Here is a 16385-nt window from a genome sequence, read left to right on the forward strand (position 1 = left end):
GCCGTCTTCATGGACACGTGGCGGGTCCTCTACATTCCGATGGCGACGTGACGGAGAGACGTTCGTCCCCCTCTGGCACCGCCACGCGCCTGGCTGATAAATGGCTGGACTGGCAGTCGCACCAGCTGGGGGTACCCATCCGCCACCGGCTGAACCCATACCCAGAAGCGGGCCGACGGACGTCCACCGTCTTCCACGGTTCCACGGCTGCTATTACCACTACCACGGCTGTCACCTGAATCACCTACGCCAGGGGAAGCTGCACTACAACGACCGGCGGGGGTTGACCCTCCAAGACTTTCGCCGCGAAGTAGGAGCGAACAAAGCCTACATCCGCTCCCAGGGCTACCAGTTGGTGTCCATATGGGAGTGCGAGTTCCTTCGTCTGCGGAAAACAAAGCCGACCTTGCGCGCCTTCCGGCAAGGGAACGGCTTACCCCCGTCACAGCTACAGCCCAAGACGCAGGCTCAGCTGGTAGAGGCTGTCGTCCAAGATCGGTTGTTTGCTTTGTCGAATGCGACATCCACGTGCCGGAGCATCTCAAAGCGGACTTGCGGAATGTCCACCAATATTTAAAAACAGGGATGTGAGCCGGGGAGAACATAGGCCACACCATGGGTGGAGTTCGCGGAAGTAAATGACATCGTGCCTGGTTCTAGGCGTATGCTGATCGGGAGTATGTTTAGTACGGAAATTCTGCTGGCCACACCCTTGCTCCAGTGGTATCTCACTCACGGGTTGGTAGAGACCTGCGTCTACCAAGTGATCGAGTACACGCCAATCCTTCGCGGACGTCGTCACCCCAAGCCCGGCGAGAGGAGGACACCGACCCTACCAAGGCCCTTATCGGGGAAACGATGAGGTTGTTGGGAAATTCCAGCTATGGTAAAACCGTGACAAACCAAGACCCGGCATGTGGATGTGAAAATCTGTGACCTGACGAAAAGGAGGAAGTTACTGGAGAGTGAACGGTGCCGTACCGTCGGACCCAATCGACGACGACAACTTCGAAGTGGTGAGCAGCAAAAAGCACCATTCGTTAAAACCTACCCTTGCCAAATAGGATGTATTTTTTACCAGTATGCCAAACTCCATATGTTGGAGTTTTAATATGATTTCATGACTCATTTTTAACAAGGCGGATTGGCAGTACTGCGAGATGGACACGGGCGGTGTACGAGGCGGAGCGGGTCAAATCTTTACCCCGATACGACTATGATAAACGTACGCCGGGGCTCTTCAAAGTCCATTGGACAGGTGATGCTATCGTCAGTTTGTGTTCGAAGGCCTACTATTGCTACGGCGGGGAGTCGGAACAGTAAAGACAAGGTCTCTTGCGCAGGCGTTAGCGCTCGGGGCGTGGACAAGGACTTGTACCTCTCCGTTTGCGCGATCACCAAAGCGCGAGTGGTGTGAACCGCGGAATGCGTATGAGAGGGAACAGCATGTCTTCCTACACCTAAACGAAAGACGCTTTTACTTATTTCTACGCAAAGCGGAAAGTACTGATGGACGGTGTGAGCACCACCTGCCTGGATGTTTGACCGGACGGTTGTAAACCATGCCCGTTCTAATGTGCTGTCGTTGAAGACTAATAAAAAAAAAGTCACCACGGTATGCGAGTGTCATTGTCTCTTTATTCATTTTTACTTCATAACATTTCGAACAGGAAAATGGGAAAGAACGTTATTTAACAACCCACGGGCGGGTAGCATGGGTAGGCAAGGCAGGCCAAGTACAACGCGTTTACATCGAACCCAACGATCCGTTGACAGAGCTTACCTCCACGTGTACGGGTAACGCCTCGTCGTTCGTGGTACCGATGAAAGATGATGCCACCCACAATGTTTTTCTTGAAGCAGTCGTGCATGTCTTTGTCTTTCTCGCCGACGAGGGTGAATACGGAGCGCAAATCATGAAACAAGTAGCGGAGGGTGAGCCCTGGTATGCTAATACAGTCTTTGAAGACGTCGACGTGCATGGTTTAGTAAAACATCATCATCTTTTCCGCCGCCTCAATGAAGGGGATCACGTCCAGGTTGTTATACCACCGCAGTAAGTCTTTTACGGTACGCATGGCGTGCTTCCTCCACACCTCCTGCAGGGTCTTGTGTTCGGCAGGCTTGCACGGCTGGTGGGTCAGATCGTTATCAAAAGCGTAGCTGGGTGGAAGGGCCGTTTCCTCCAGACGAGCGAGCGAGTGAGTCTATGTAGTTGCAACAACATTTCCCTTTGGTGACGCGACAGTCGTAAGCTTTCATCCACTTGTAACTGTAATTAGGGGCCAGGTAATTTCGAATGTCCAGAAATTTCAGTTGCGGCGTGCTGAGGGCCATGTGGTTATTGTTACGCTTAATAACGTACTCCAAATCATCGCCCTTGACCAGGTGGGGGTAAAGCTGTTGCTTGATCAAGTTCAGGTCGTAGTTACCCGAGTTGAAGCCAAGGACGGGGAGCTGGTTGATATAGGCGACCAATTTGTCCCGCTCCCACCGAGTGTAAGACGGTTTGGTATCGTTGGGATCGAGGCGTTCGTCTAACTCGTCCAGGATGTAGGCATAACGCTCCTTGAAATAGGCGCTACTGGTCTTGATGGTATTGAGGTAAGCCATCATCCGCTCGACGAGCGCGTGGGGATCGCCGGTAGAGATAAAGGACACGGGCTGGTCGTAGTCCGGTGCATTGAAGTTCACGCTGACACTCATGGGGAAGTGTTGGGACGTCGATTTTGATGAGCCGGTCATCGCTTCGTCCACAGCGGCCAAGTACGCTTCGAAGTCATAACATGCTCGGTAAGGGAATATTCCGTCATCACCTTCCCGGAGGTAAATACCCATGTCCGCCAACACTTCGAAAATAGTGGGTTGATTGCGGAATACACCCCCTGGGTAATTTCGGCGAACTGCGTCGGTGCACGATTGACCCTGCTGTCGTAATTTCCATGGCGTATTAAGACTCTTACAACACACTTGGCAGATGAAAGACTGGGTGTAACTGCTCATGTCCTTGATGTAGCTGAAATGCTGATTGTACAGGGTTAACCGGATGGTGGGTGAAGTATAGCGCTCTGCACTGCAATGGATGAGTTGCGCCGAGTACGACTTGTCCATGGGGACGAGTTGGTACACTTGGATGTTCACGTTAAACAGGCTTTCCACCGTGTCCAGCGCACTGAGAGGTACCCCGCGGAAATGCCTCAGCTCCATCTCCGCCGCCTCCACATACATGATGTGGTAAAGGCGAGCCTTGTGTTCGCAGTTTTTGGGGTTGGCCTGGTCCAGATGGACGGCCAGGCATCTAAACAAGCATAAATAATCCCTGTAAGGTCAATTATCTCCATCCCCCCCCACCAATGTGTGCAGCCCCTTGTTCTCCGCCAGGTAAGGCGGCAACGCTATCCCACCCTCACCGATGGGTTGATGGGGAAGTTTGTGCACAAAAAACAACACTTTGGTGAGTAGGTCCACGACCCATTTCGTCTCGGGCCGTTGTTTTTGAGGTCAGGCGAGTGGACCTTGGCTGGGGAGATGCTGGTTGAGAAGTTCACGCATTCCGTTTAAACATGTGCGCTTAGATGAGCCATACAGCGCCAAAGGCTGGTGCCTGTCTATAGCCGTGTCAACAAGCGCACCAGAGTTATTCCCCCCTGAAATTCTCTTTCACAAATGGTATTGCTGATTCTGATGTACAAAATATGGCATGGATTTATACTGCATCGTATGAAAAATATGTCAGTTTTAGTCGACGGCATTCAGGTCCAGCGTTACGTTGTGCAAAAAACATCAGTTGAGTTCTGGAAAAACACCTAGGCTATCTTTAAACGTGTGGGCTTCGAAGAGCCACACAGCGCCATCTATGATGCTTAAAAATTGTTTTATTAAATTTTACATAGAAAAGGCACCAAATCCAGAGAATATGACCACAGAAGCATGTTAGGCAACATATAGGTAAAAAAATAAGCTTATAACTTGGAAGCATACGGTTATGTAACATTCGCTGTGCCACTGTGCAAGCCCTTCACCAGTTAATCACAAGTATCGAAAAATGTACCATTTATAGTACGAAACTGGACAGCTGAAAATGACACAAATCCAACGAATATACTATCGCTGACATCCATTTGACAACAGGCATTGTCCTATGTAATATATATATATATATATATATATATATATATATATATATATATATATATATATATTGCGAGACAAATTTCTTTACTCACCCTGTTTGCAACCAGGGAAATCATGTGGTCTCTAGCTTCTGGATTGTCTGATAGAATAGCCTATCATGTCACATAATTATCTGTCGGTATCGGCAGTCACTTTTTCATGTATGTGCAGAAGCGAAGAGCGGCGGGTATTCGAGATGGAGTTTGCTTCAAAATATGTCTTCAATTATGGTGACTGCGATGAGGAATCTGTGTCGGATGAAGAGTTCTATCAAGGGATGAGTCTTTCGTAAGGCAACTGCTTGTAATTGTCACCATCTGATCGATTGCACTGACTGGCGAACATGACGGCAAGTGGGCATAGATTATCTATACATCGCCATGTATGATGTCCAATAATTGTTGTTTTATTCAATTTTACATAGAAAAACACGAAATCCAGAGAATCTGACCACAGAAACGTGTTAGGCAACATATAGGTAAAAAAATAAGCTGATAACTTGGAGGCATACGGTTATGTAGCACTCGCTGTGCCACTGCGAAAGCAGTTCACCAGTAAATCTCAAGTATCGAAAAATTGAATGATTCATACTACGAAATACAGCATGTGTTTATACACAGCGAGTGTTCGGCTTATACCAGTATTCTTGGTCACGGGCAAATTGTGCCTCCCGACTGGCTAGATTTTATGTGTCTAGCTCGTTAGCTGATTATGTAACATATTCTGATATGACACAGGTGGCGTTCTCCGACCATGCTTGCGTCTATGGATTGTCTTATAGAACAGCTTATCATGTCACACAACTATCTACTGGTATCGGTAGTCATACTTTTTCATGTATCTGCAGAAGCGAATAGCGGTGGGTGATGACCTAGCAAGCATTATGGCAAGTGGGCTAAGAAGAGCCGTACACAGCCATCTATGATGCCCAATGATTATTGTTTTTATTAAATTTTACATAGAAAAGGCACCAAATCCAGAGAATATGACCACGAAGCATGTTAGGCAACATATAGGTCAAAAAATAAGCTTATAACTTGGAGGCATACGGCTATGTAACACTCGCTGTGCCACTGCGAAAGCAGTTCACCAGTAAATCTCAAGTACCTAAAATTGAACCATTCATGGTACGAAGTACGGCATGTGTTTATTCTAAAGCGAGAGTGTTAGTTGACGGCCTTCACGTCTAGCGTTATGTTGTACAAAAAACATCACGTGAGTTCTGCAAAAAACACCTAGGCTATATAGAAAGCTAAAACTGACACAAATCCAACAAATACGCTACTGTTGACATCGATTTGACAATAGGCATTGTCCTGTGTACTATTTTATTTTATTTTTTTTGCGAGACGAATTTCTTCACCCACCCTGTTTGCAACCAGAGAAATCATGTGGTCTCTAGCTTCTGTATTGTCTTATAGAAGAGCTATCATGTCACACAACTATCTACTGGTATCGGCAGTCATACTATTTCCTGAATGTGCAGAAGCAAATAGCGGCAGGTGATGACCTAGCGGGCGTGATAGCAAGTGGGCATAGATTAGCCCTACAGTGCCATCTATGATGTCCAATAATTATTGTTTTATTTAATTTTACATAAAAAAACGCCAAATCCAGATAATCTGATCACAGAAACATGTTAGGCAACAATAGGTAAAAAATAAGCTTATAACTTGGAGGCATACGGTTATGTAACACTGCGAAAGCAGTTCACGGAAAAGCAGTTCTCAAGTACTGAAAATTGAACAATTCATTGTACGAAATACGGCATGTGTTTATACTACAGCAAGTGTTCCGCTATAGCAACTGAGAAACAAAAGTCCGTGTTTTTTAAGTGATGCGTCCGCACTAGACGGGGTCATCGCCGCGTAGCCGTGTGGTATAAACCGTTCGGCTTTTACCAAACAAACGTGTGTTGTGTGGGTGGATGTGTGACTTACCTTTCCGTGTCCATCACGCCGATGCACGCGACAATCCCATAACTGGTAAAAGTCTTGTCACACTCTTCGCATATGTACAACCGTTCGTTGTTTTTTTCATGTTGCCGCTGGTGGCGAACCAAATGGCTCCGGCGGGGAAACGTCCGCCCGCAGGTCGGGCACGTGAACCTCTCCCCCCTCGGCGTGCCTGATGTGTCCTCTCATGACGCAACCAGTTGTCCCGCCGGGAAAAGTGCCTGGGGCACTTATCGCAGGTAAACTGCGACCTCTCCCCGTCGGAGTGATGCGCCTGTGTCATGGTGCAGCCAGGCGTCCCGCCGGGAAAAGCACCTGGCACACGTACCGCAGGTACACTTCCTCTGTCCTTCACCTCCTTGAAGTAATCCATGATGGTAGCGTCGTACTCTCCGGGGTGAACGTGGTCTGGTGTTGTCTAGTCGGAATAAGCATCTCTCTCTTAACACACCTTTTTTTATCCTCTCAGCGCGAACGTCAACGAAACTCAGGTGCCAAAACCACACAATGACCCCATTGGTCAGTTTTGGTGCGAATGGCGCTTATCCATTGGTCAGTTTTGGCGCGACATGGAGCTGTTGGAGCTGCTCAATTCAACTTTACAAGCCGACGTTTTGCTACCTTCTCGGTCATTTGTCAGTCAACGCGGACGTCAACGAAACACGCTGTTGACGTCACGCGGATCGTCCCGCAAAAATATTTCACAGGAATATACCTGTTGTCAAAATGGATGTCAGTAATACTATACACACTGTTGCAATGTTATACTATACAATATTATACTATACAATGTTATAATATACAATGTTATTTTGCTCCCCTCTCGACCCACGGTTTCCTCATCCTCCTCGCTCATTGGACCACGCACCGAGGCCCGTCAGCGCGAACGTCCACCAAATTCAGGCGCCAAAAATCGGGCGATCACCCCATTGGTCAGTTTCGACGCGAATCGAGCTCACCCATTGGTCAGTTTTGGCGCGACATGGAGCTGAAGGAGCTACTCAACCCAACTTTTTAAGCCAACGTTGAGTTTTGGTGCGACAAATGGTTGCTCCTTTCGCGCTCAATGGTCAGTCGACGCGGAACGAAACCCGCTGGTGATGTCACGCGGACTTAACGAGCTCCACCTCCCAATGCTGCCTCCTCCACCTCCCCAATAAGACACCTTCGTAACATTATATACTACTCAGGCTCATCCAGAAGTAATTTCAGCTCTGCTTCTTGAATAGGCCGGAATTGATCGTTGGCCACGGAGCCCATTTTCAATCGGTTACCGACACAGCTTGTCTTGCCGTTGTTGTCACGTAACTCGAACAATACGACTTCCGAGGCGAGCTATCTCGGTCGTGTTCTTCTTCATTGATCTCGTTGGTATCGAACCAATAATGTTGAAACAGCTGAAATAAAACATTATCATTTCTGAGAAGTTTGAGATGAAATTTGTTTAGTAAGTGTTTTTATGGGTGTCCATGCAGTAGTTTATGATGAGCGTGTATGTTACTTGATTTAGTTTACCGGCCCATTGTAGCCGACTCCTGGGTAATGTTGTTTATATACTTAACCGGTCTGTCATTCTGGCCTCGTTTCCGTGCTAACGATTTCTTCTGTAAACTGCACTCCGGGCATTTTTCTGTAGGGTTTATGTATCTCCATAGAGGATTATTCCGTGAAAATAGTCTCCAAGTTCTGGCCTTCGTTCTTATTGGGTGCCAGAAATTTTAGTACCATTGGTCCATACTATTTTATCAAGGTGCTGAAATAATCTAAACGTTGGAACGTCTTATATGGGTGGCTAAAATTAAGTTCTTTCCAAGCTTAGATCAGGTCCTGTCATGTATGTGTATATGAGCTTAATCTAACATAGGCGAGATTGTCTATATCCGTCTAATAGGTAACATACTGGTAGGTCCTATTAACTGTGTAAACAGCGTATGAGTGTTGTACATCTTTATAAGGGTATACCAATATTCACATAATGTACACCTATTCGCATGGGAGATATTATGTTTTACTTAGGTCCAGTTATATACCCTGTCCATAAACGTTTGTCTGATATAGATTCATAATGACGGATATTTTCATGGTTATGGGTGATTTTGTTTTTTGTTTTGCTTTTGAATGGTTTAGTCTAATTTGGTATAGGTCACAATCAGTGTAGTTATAGTATATGGGGATGCATTATGTATCATTATAATCCATCAGGTGAATTGTCGAGTCAGCCTGAAGGTTTTAATTTATACTTGTAAGTCCTGTAAGACCTTTGTGTATGGAAAATATATGAAAGGTAAATAACTTAACTGATTTGTCCTGGCAAATTATTTTCATCGTCTGGAAGTACCATCTGTACCATTGGACATGTTTTATTTATACAGAAGTGCTAAGAGCATGTACAAACAGATATTTCGTTGCATTTTTCGCCAGGGTGGGCACATTTAGTGTAGCTATTATGGATATGCTGTGTTGAACATATACACCAATGGCTTGACGTACACCATTTAATTGAATGGAGCTCGTCGCCATAAAACTACAGCTATCATCATCACCAATCTGCATAGAGATTCAAACATTTGCATTCTCCTCACGCCCTTGAATGTCAACCATCGGATCTGTATGGTGGTGTTCAGAGGCGTGTGGACTGTTTCATGTCAGCATTTAGTAGACGCGGCATATTGCAGTGCTGTCTAGAACCATGCAGTACTACACATATCGCTGAGCCATGTTACCTCTGCTCACTTCTGTTGTGAGATAAGTTTCATGTTGAATACTGCACTACATTATAAGAAAATATTCAAACCTGCTGTCACCCTGATACATTGATTTGCTTTTAAACTGAATACTTTTCTAAAATTGAAATGCTGTATAAAAATTTAACATGCTAATTCCAGCATGGTGACAGTGGTGGAAGTGTGAAAACATTCAGAATGCTAGGTTAAGCATTCTGCGGTTTAAGAACTTCAACAGTTTATATAAACAGACAGTGCAGTAATCTACCATTATCTTCAACACTTCGTTTGTGTCTATCACGCATTTTATGTTTAAAGTCTTTTAATGTAACATTTTGTACCTTCCATGTTGTCCTTCCTCGATTTAATAGTATTAAGGTGTGGGCAATCATATTTTACACCATTTATCAGCTTAACGCTTATAGAGAGTGTTGACATTCTGACACTTGCTTTTATATCGCAAGGATTATAGAATCACCTTGAACGGAAATGTTACCGCACTTAAATTAAAAGTATGTACTGAACAGTGTAACAACGACAACATAATTTCTAATGAACAACAAAGTAGTAAGGGTCAAACATCAGTGAAAACATGAGTTATCATTGTACCTAGCTTATAAACCGTCTTTTGGTTGACCGAGCCGTTCACATCTTTCTGTGCGAGTGTCAATTCTGTTCTTAGCTAAAGATATTATGTTACCTGCAATTGCCGAGAACACAATCTTATCCACTCCGCACAGAATTCATTAAAAGACAGGCCCTAGGTGGCCAGCATTTTAGGCTACCGGTGATGGTTTTCCGCTTGACTGCCTATTTACCTGTAGAAGGACAACTTCCGTTTTTCGATAGGGTAGTTCTGTGTATTTTAGGGTGTAAAGTCTTTTTTTGCTGCTAGCCTGCCGTTTTTTAGTGTACAGGTGCATACTTGATATTAAAATGATGGAAATTGTCCAAGCTTTGGGCAGGTATGAGTTTTAATGATAAAACTTTGAAATTCTGGGCGAGAGGACACAAGGAGACAGGTGGTGATGAGGCTGCGACTGACGTCCCCATGGCGTTGCTAGGCATCCCTCCCAGCTGCCGGCATAAAAAGGCCCAGATTTTGACGATCAACCTATGTCAAGATTTTTATGGCTTCTTTCTCACAGGCTGGACCAGTTATGCACCAAAGCTGATTGGCCACGGAATGTTTGGGACTGAACTACAGCGCTAAACGTTAACATTGTCGCTTATGGAAAACTAATGGGGGTCTGTGGCCTGATCTGTCCACTTGTGCCAAAACACGTAATATGTCACTGTGTGCTCAGATTTCGCAGCAGCCTGATAATATTTGGTGGGTACATCTGCGATGTAGTTTGCATTGACATGGAACTTGATTGAGCAGTTTTAAAGCTTTTTAATTCTATATTTCCCCCACATAGCCATTTTCTCTAAAAATCGGCTAAAACACTCTGTGGTCAAGGATAGTACAGGTGTATGAGCAGACTGGGACAAACACGGGCAACGTTTCATTGTTCCTGGCTTTTAAAATGTCTGACATTGGATAAATTATGCAAAATGTAAGTGCTGCGAGTGAAAATGGAGAATGTGGCTGATAGATAGGGTGGTGTGATTAAGGATGGTCAGTAAGGCCTTGCATCACATATAAGGGCCCAGCCTCATACAGGTGGATAAAAACGCATCATCAGATTAATTTACTTGGCTACAGTAGTAGAGAGGGCAAGTGTGTATTTAATTTACAAGCGATTTCAGGTTCCTCCCATGTGTGCCACCACACTCTAGGTAAATGTGCATCAAATCAACCTGCAATCACAAAACATTAGAAACAGGCATTACTGCTGCAACACTGGCTGTTGTTTTGGGCATAGACTTGAAGTGGACAAGGTAAATTTTCCTCTTTAAACTTAAAAATAAACCACTGCAGGCATGCAGTTGTCATTGCATGTGTTTATTCATTCGTCTGACAAGTTATACGTGGACTCACACATTATGTACAGCGATGGAACAAAAATGATCAATTTCAAGTATCTAGCATACATGTAAGTGTGATCTGTTGGAATATTGCCCTTGTGAAAATGAGTCTCTGCCCCACCAGGTGCCTGTTTCTCCACCAGAACATAGTACGCTGTTTCTGCGACATCTCAAGCAGTTTTTGTTGTTGTATCTGGCCCAGTGTGGCATCCACCTCCCTGGGCAGCTGGGATTTTTGTTTATGTTTTGTTTTGTTTTATGTTTCCAATGTCCTCACACACAAGTTGAGAAAATAGACAGCTACACATGGCTTTCACTTCCTAGTTCAATACCTATTGAGCTTTCTTCTTGGTTTGTCTCTTTAGACCTTGTCTCCCAAACATGGCTTCAGTGAACAGTGCCTGGTTTATGCATATATTGAACTGAGATCTACCTAGGTGAGTAGGGCATTTCTATATCAATTTGGATACATATGTTTACTTTGATGGTGATCAAAATATACTTTTCTGGAATTTTGAAAACCCGCTTTGCTTCCCCCGTGTATCACTGTAAGTCAAATTTTGCACAAAGTTACTAAAAGGCATGTCATATATTTTGTAAGTGACTTGTCAGATAAATTACATATGTTTTGATATATTTTTTTCTCACGTTTGGCCATTATTTTCTTAGCACTGCTGTAAACAATAAAATCTACTTGAAAATCCATAATTTTCTAAAGGCATGTTATTGGAAAGTGTAAAATACTTGGTCGTTAGAATTTTTTCATTTTTCTTCCAGATATACATGCCAACCTTCCAAAACATTTGACCTGGTTGAGATATTTTGAACGGTATGTGCACTACAGAGCTCTGAACTTCGTGCTTGAGAACGGACAAACAGACACATTTCCAAGACAGGGTACTCCAAGTTAAATTCCTCCTACTCAAAAGTTTTTTGCATGTATCAAGCCCTAACATTGTGTGTAAAGTTTAGAAATAGTAGGAAATATGCGCTGCAAAAATTATTGATTTTGAAAAAAGTTGGCTGGTGTGATAGGACACAGACCCCCATTACCACTTCCGTTTTCCGGTAGGATACGATTGTAGTTCTGTGTATTTTAAGGTGTAAAGTCTTTTTTTGCTGTTAGCCTGCCGTTTTTGGTGTACAGATGCATGCTTTGTATCAAAATGATGGAAATTGTCTAAGCTTTGGGCAGGTATGAGGAGTGTTTTTTAGTGTACAGGTGCATACTTGATATCAAAATGATGGAAATTGTCCAAGCTTTGGGCAGGTATGAGTTTTAATGATGAAACTTTGAAATTCTGGGCGAGAGGACACAAGGAGACAGGTGGTGATGAGGCTGCGAGTGACGTCCCCATGGCGTTGCTAGGCACGCCTCCAAGCTGCCGGCATAGAAAGGTCAAGATTTTGACGGTCAACCTTTGTCAGGGTTTTTATGGCTTCTTTCTCACAGGGTGGGCCAGGTATGCACCAAAGCTGATTGGCCACGGAATGTTTGGGACTGAGCCACAGCGCTAAACCTTAACATTGTCGCTTATGGAAAACTAATGGGGGTCTGTGGCCAGCAGGTGTATATTTAACATTTGCGAGATAATTGCAAGACCCTAAACGATGAATACGATAAAACAAGGCTTATTCAATCTACTATGGTTCAAACATTATCGGTATATCATCTTACATCTCTGGGCGTAATCCTTATATCTGGCGCCGTACACTACATACTACAGCCGTAATTATTAAGCCCCGGGTCGCTCTGCCTGGTCATAATTTGAATTGACGTCCCGAACCAGCCCTGACCTTAATTCTTACGTGCCGGGCCTGAGAGACTGCGGCAGAGTGGAGTTGTAGCAAAGCCCACCTTGGGGTTAACAAGACAAGCAGTGATCCAGTAACCGCAAAGTCGTTTATATGAGATTTCCGCCTAGAAATGAGACGGTGTTTTAGGCACCTCACTTTTATGAGGGCGTCCTTCACCGGGCAGAAGCATAGCCGGTAAAGTCGACTTCATCTTCCTTCTACCCTACAGGTCAGCCATACAAGCTTTGCCAGATATTTGGATACCTTTCATTACAAACAGACGGTAGAGAAATTTATTTCTCCATATCTATTTAGATTGATTTAGTCATTTATGTGATCATTGCTGATCGTCACTCTCACGGATTTTCCATTTTTGTCATAGCGGTCAACTTTCCGAGAAAAAACTGATCCAGTAAGCCACACCCAAAGTTTAACTGTAGTAGACTCAGACTCAACACTGCGCATTACAGCAGGCTCTGTAAATAATACAAGACTAAAAGACACAGCTTTTTATATAAAGGAATGTTTGTCATAGCATTGGAGATTGGTTCACTCTATACATGACTATGTTTACAATGTTTCGGGTACATGTAAACAAAAGATGGGCAATGTCATCGTTAACTAAACGTATATCACACAACCCAGATGGGTGTAGTTTTCTTTAAAATAAATAAGTGTTTGTGGGCACATGTCTAGAAATAATGCGAAAATGCTTAATGCGAATAATGTTTAATTTCGTTGAGAATGTAAAGATAATGCTAAATTTATTATTAATTATTATTATTAATGCATGGCACTGGAGAGTGTACGGTGCAGTACCGTCCACCAAATCGATGACGACACCTTCGAAATGGTGAACAGCAAGAGACCGTTCGTTAAAACCTATCCTTGCAAATAGAATGTAGGGTTTATCGGTATGTCAGACTCCGTAAGTTGGAGTTTTACTTTGATTTCACGACTCGTTTTTTTAACAAGGCGGACTGACAGTATGGCGAGATGGACACGGACTCCTCGAACATGGCCTGGTCTTGGTTACTCCTCAGCTGCGGGCGGTATACGAGGCTGAGCGGGACAAATGGTTGTCTCGACGCGACCACTACGACTATGATAAACGTACGCTGGGGATCTTCAAAGTCGATTAGACTAGTGACGCTATCGTCAGTCTGTGTTCAAAGACATATTATTGCTAAGGCGGGAATTCGAACGTGTTGCGATAGATAGAGTTCCCCTCGTCGTGAAACACTTTCCCCGTGTTGGTAAAGAGGTTCATGTACATTCTGACGAAATTCCCGGTCTCAAAGTCGGGTGGCAGATGCTTGGCAGGAATTTGAAGTTCGCCGACATGCAAGGCGACGATGTTTGGAACGGGTTTTTAGTGTAGCTGCCGTCAAAAGCCGTGTTGCTCACACATGCCACCACTAAACGCGTCGGTAAGCTACCCAGAAATAGGATTGTTCGTTGATGAGGATGTGGCCTTTGGACACAGAGAAATACTTGGTCAGCGCGCGGCGGATAGGGTTCTTGGCAGTGGCCTTTGCCAGCGCTTTAAAACGCCCCAGTTGAACACCGCTGGTGACCTTCACACAAAAATCAACACCTGCTCCAAGCGTGTCTTGAAGTCGGCAGCCTCCTCAACGGACATCAAGGTAAACACGGACAAGGTGAGACGGATGCGAACGGTCACGTTGTTCAGCAGGTGACGGCGTTGCAGGAACATGTCGCACTGCAGGCGCGCCAGCATGTCAACCGGCCGATTTACCAACCGGGTGTTGGTCTCATCCTTCTCGTCAAACCTGCCTGGGTTGTCCATTTACCACAATACGGGGGACAGTTGGGTGTTCTTGGCCTCTGCACCGTAAAACAACAAGGTTTCCAAGTAGGCACGGTACGGGTACATGTTGGTGGAATTGGTGACGACTTTATCGTTCATGGAGACGTCGACCTGTTGCCACAGCAAATGCAGCCACAGGTTATTCGGAGCCTCGACTACCTCTCTCTCGCCGTCGATGATTTTCGCCTTTACGTACAACATGGTGTTGGCCAAGTCCAAGTAAGTGTCAACGTCCGCGATGGTAATGAGATATTCCACGGGCTCCACGCCACTCAGGCAGGCAATGGTACTCTAGGCATCCCGACAACTTTCTCGAACGCTGGTGTCGGCAGGGGGTAAGGTCCACAAACCAAGGTCACTGCTTATCGGCGGACAACCCTCGGCGTGCGGGAGAGCCATGGCGTTAACTAAAAATGTCCGGTGCGGAGCAAGGTTTGGTGCGTCGAGGTTAGCGAGAGAGTGTGCGTCTTCTGGGCCCAATGGATAGATGAGGACGACTGGCAGCTTGCCCAGCATCCTGCGCTGGGCATAGCGACCGGCTTTAGGCATCAGCTGTTTTCCTCTCTCCACAGCGCGTCGTTTCAAGGCCTGGCTCACTGGCATTCCCTCGTCCCACACGTCGTCCGTGACGTTCACTGCCCCACGTAACGCAGTTTTTCTAAACGCTTTCACAGCCGACTTTAAGAAGGACTGCGCATTTTGATGGCATTGCTGAGCCCGAGGAAGCCGAAACCGCGACGTACAAGGTGCACCCCGAAACACAGGTAACGTACCTCCACCAGCTTGCTTAGTGTAACAGTCGATGTAAGATAGGCACATGGCGGAGTTGTCTACGGCAGTCATTTCAAAGGTAAAGCGCGCCGTGTCAGCACCACTACCACGTTCAAATGCGACCGGTTGGCCCGTATCATCTCTAACATCAATTTCCACCATCGAGAAATGAATGCGCCGCACGGGGATGTATTCCACGTGTTGGAAGGCCGTGAAGATGTGCTGCCCGTACTTCCCTTTTGTGGTGTCCAGCCGCAGCAACGGCACCAGCACCAGCGCGTCTCCCACAACACGCCGTTCGACGATGTCCGTGTACACGTACAGCATTTAAATCTTCGACATCGACATGCCACAGATCAGACGCCGGCCGAAACTGAGGCCCAGTTGTTTCTGGAACCGCAGGCTGTATTTCCGATGCACATCATCGAAATTGAACGTCGAAATCACCGAGGTCAGTCTTGAGTGATGCGATGTGTCTGTCGGTCAGCAAGCCAGTTAAGGCCTTGTCGAGGTCTTCGGGTGAAGGGCAATAGCCTGCTGGCAATGTTAACTTATGCTTAGCGCGATGTGGGTCATCTTTGGAGTCTAAAACATACCACACTTCGTCCTGCCGCACGTTGAACCAGGTCCGGGGGTACTGTTCTTTTACTCACCCCCCATTCCAAGTCACCAGTCAAATGCATCGGCTGTGGCAGTTTGGTGGTGAAATGTGTCAAGGTATTGCTGGGGAAGTAGTCGAGCAAGCTGTCACTGGGCGGTGTCACGTAAAGCCGTCCGGGCGGCCTGACCGTCTTCCCATCTGGCGCCGGTATTTAATACGCACTCCACTTTAGCGGGGGTACGATGGGTGGAGACGGACGCAATCCCACTCGCAGCTGTTGTCCCTTGGTTCGGCGTGGTGTGGTGGTGGTGGTGGTGGCTATGGTTTCGGTTGAAAGGCTTTAACAGTGCTGGGCACGGGGTACGTGGAGACAGGGTACGGGTGCGTTGGCCACGTGTCTAAGAGCCGCGGCACGACCAAGGCCATTTTCCTGGCGTGCTGCATTACCTCCCACCAGCTATCCTAACGACGACACAGTTGAGGGCTGGTACGGTGGCGGGGAGGATGGTTTTGAGCAGCGCTGGAATAAGAAACACACTGTGATGAAGAATCAGTCCTTACTT

This window comes from Liolophura sinensis, chromosome 3 (genome assembly GCF_032854445.1).
Source record: "Liolophura sinensis isolate JHLJ2023 chromosome 3, CUHK_Ljap_v2, whole genome shotgun sequence".
NCBI classification, from domain to species: domain Eukaryota; kingdom Metazoa; phylum Mollusca; class Polyplacophora; order Chitonida; family Chitonidae; genus Liolophura; species Liolophura sinensis.